Source organism: Echinops telfairi, unplaced genomic scaffold (genome assembly GCF_000313985.2).
Source record: "Echinops telfairi isolate 266 unplaced genomic scaffold, ASM31398v2 ScPeMD7_5868;HRSCAF=6743_0, whole genome shotgun sequence".
Lineage (NCBI taxonomy): Eukaryota > Metazoa > Chordata > Mammalia > Afrosoricida > Tenrecidae > Echinops > Echinops telfairi.
Genome location: NW_022109767.1, coordinates 698,590 through 702,131, shown reverse-complemented (window position 1 = coordinate 702,131; position 3,542 = coordinate 698,590). Strand labels below are relative to the sequence as shown.

Below are 3,542 nucleotides of genomic sequence, written 5' to 3'. Positions count from 1 at the left end.
AAAAAAAAAAAAAAGTTCTCACTGCAATTGCAGGATTCAAACCTGTGGGAGAGAGTCACTAGATCAAAAACCACGGAACCTCACTTTAACACAGTGATTCTGTATATTTTCTTTTATTTTAAAAATCTTTTTTATTGGGGGCTCTTACAACATTCCATACAATCAATTGTATGAAGCATATCTGTACATACGTTGGCATCATCATTTTCTAAACATTTGCTTTCTACTTGAGCCCTTGGTATCAGATCCTCTTTTTTCCCTCCCTCCCCCTCCCACCTATTCTGTATATTTTAATTGATCTTTTGAATGTAAGAAAAATTTATAATTGGCTTGTGTGTTCTGTACCTCAGTTTCCATATCTGTAAAGTAGAGATGCTAAAAGGGAAAGTATGTTTCCATGGAGATAATCTCCCTGCCAGTTTCGTTCTCCAAGCTGTGTAGGTACCCCTGGCTATGTGCAGTGTGAGCAGAAATAGATGACTGGGGAGGTTTTTGTGGGATCCCATGCAAAAACTAAAGATGTGAGGGGCAGACGATGATCAAAGATGATCAAAGAAGTAGCCTGAAGCACTTGGAAAAGATCTTCCATTTAAAGTTAAAGAAAACAGAGTGAGCCCTTCCATTTGCCCATTCACAGAAAGAAGGGGACATTGGATCATTTGATCTGGGGCTTGCAAAAAAAGATAAAAAAATCGCCAGGAGAGAAAGCAAAGCATAAAGACAGAGAAAGAAGGCGATTAGATAGATAGATAGATAGATAGATAGATAGATAGATAGATAGATAGACAGATAGATAAGATAAAGAGGAAGCCTAAGATTTGACCCAAAAATGTCCAAGACCACCACCGCCAAAAAAATTTTAATTAATTATATTTTTTCCAAGACAAGGGAAGCCAACTGAGTGCCTAGTGGGTGGGCTCAGTGGACCAAGAGTACTATCAAGACACCCACTCAATTCACTCGGGCCCCTGCAATCCCAACAACTCCCCTCCCCACCCCATTCTCTATACCCGCCCCTCACAGGCAAGAGAATCTGATTTCGGTGGGCTGGATTGGGTTGGGCTGGGCGGGGGTGTGGTCACATTTTCTTTTCTGGAAATCTCTCCTGTGGCATGTATAGTAATTTACAAATAGGCATCGGCTCCAGACAGTAAGGTGTTTTTGTTTTTCCTGGGATGTGGTGCTTTGCAAACCCAGGCAGCAGAGAAGCCGGCCTCTTTGGAACAGGGGGTTTTGTGAAGGTAGAAGTCAGTCTGGAATTATGGCTTGCAATAAGGACAGTCTGGAGCACGCAGCCTGAGCATAAACGCATGGGATGCATTGGGCAACTCTCATGAACTCGAAATGCTTTATAAAATGGGAAAGCTCCTGAACGCTGACCGGAACGTTGTTATTGCCTGATAATTAACGTTTTCTTCGCTTTCTCCAAATAGCTATTAGCAGAATGCTAAAATTCCACTCCCACAGTTGCGTGGGGACACAGAAGATCCGACGAGGATGGGATTCGAACCCACGCGTGCAGAGCACAATGGATTAGCAGTCCATCGCCTTAACCACTCGGCCACCTCGTCCGTCTGTAAGAGCGCTTCTTCGCAGATCATTACTATGATTCGTTACTCAGGAAGGTTCCATTTTACATCTTTATAGTATGTTTCAATGTCTTTATTCTCTAAAAGCAGCCCGCTTTAGTAAAAAAAGGAAAAACAAAGGAAACTACAGAGTGAATTGAGGACGAAGGGAAGGTGGTTTTTGAATCAATATGAATACAGACGGCAAAATACGTTTCTAACATGGACAAAGGAGAAGCTTCAAGGGGAAATGGAGTTAATGAGTGCGATTGTTTTCAAAATCAAATAGATCGTGCCATTTCTATTAGGTCATGGATATCCAAACCAACATGAAACGGGACACTTGGTATGATTCACACTCAGAGGGATCCCTGTCTTGTGGGATGTCTGCCACAAAGAATCGTCACCTCTTTAGAAACTCAAGCTGTGTAAGATTAGAAAGAAAGAAAGAAAGAAAGAAAAGAAACCCAAGCGATGGATGGGAGAAGAAAGAGCTGGGAAGATTGGTTCGGAAAGCCAGGCCACAGATTTGAGACTTAGTCTTAAAGAAACGTGGAGCCATTTGAATTGTTGATGGTATTTTAATTTTTTTGTACACGGTGATATGATCAATATTGCGATTTAAAAATCACTCTTTCAATGCCCTCCGGCCAAAGACCACAGAAGCACAATGTAGTTTCAAATATTGGGTGTATTGTTGCTGCCCCCCAGGGGAATGAACAGCATGGGAAGGGTGGGAGCCCCTGTGTGCACGAGTGTTTGAAAAGCCCTTGTTACAGCTTCTGTACTTGTGTTGGATGATTTACCTGGAGGAATCAAGCATGCAGGGCTTGTTCTGGATTGAATCTTGTCAGGGAAGGACATCATTCTACAATTGGGTATCTTAAAATAGTTTATTTAAAAGGAGGGGGAAATAGATTGAAGCTAAAGCTGTTAAAACTTCGGTTGCCTGGTATGATCTTTGTGTGCCTTGTGAAGTAACCTTTATTGTTTGAGCCTAGGTGAGATGAGGAAGAACTTATTGTTGTTGTGTCTGATAATGGTGTTCTATGACATTGTGTTCAACAACAACAAAAGCTCATGACCTAGAGGTGACATCCGGCCAGTTCATGACCACATGCTTTCTTAATGTTTTGGGCCCTGTCTGAACGCCAGAGGGCGCTTTTCTCGTTCTCACCTCTGCCTGATTACAAGAAAATAATTGTTAGTGGTTGTGTGGATGTCACCATATGATGCAACATAGAATAAATATGAAAATAAGGATGAGGGGGAAATAAAGATGATGGTTGTAATATGGGGGCAGAATGCAAACCTTATGCCCTCAGAAAGGGTCAGAGAACAATGCACTAAATATCAAATGTATTAAGTGTCAAATCAGCATCAAAACAAACCACCCTAAAAAATTTACATCTGCGATTTGTTTTTTACCATTTGATTGGGAGCTCGTACAACTGTTACCACAATCCACACATCAATTGAATCAGGCATGTTTGTACATACGTTGTCTTCATTCTTTTCTAGACATTTACTTTCTATTGAGCCCTTGGCATCAGCTCTTTTTCCCTGGCTCGCTTCCCCCACACCCTCCTAACCTCCTGATAGGATTGTACATTGTTATTATCTTTACAGTTGCAATTTGTAAAAAGCTTTGTTTGGTGAGTGGCAAATTCTAAACTTCTTTTGCAAAGAAAATCTCAGTTTAGTAGCATAATTAGGAACTGTACAACATAAGTAATCTGGGAAACTTTCTACCGTAGGACCTTTAGATAATAAACCTTCCACAAGAAACATTTCTATTACAGTGCAGGGTGGCTCGTGTTTAAAAAGCTTCCAGCAGAGGTTTAACCACAATGGCCAGATTCTCACTCTCCGGCTTGTTGTTTTCCTTTTGTGTTTTTTCTGTCAACAGAATGTTTTCAGTGGGCTCCCGAGAAGAAAGGAGACACAGATAGAGTCTGGGACATTTCCAAAGAA

General features: G+C 41.2%; 1 non-coding gene across 1 annotated transcript; it reads right to left on the bottom strand.

The window, feature by feature from the left end:
- Positions 1-1,489: 1,489 nt before the first annotated feature.
- TRNAS-GCU lies at positions 1,490-1,571 on the bottom strand. Its single transcript has one exon. It is a non-coding gene; the product is annotated as a tRNA-Ser (tRNA).
- Positions 1,572-3,542: the final 1,971 nt, after the last annotated feature.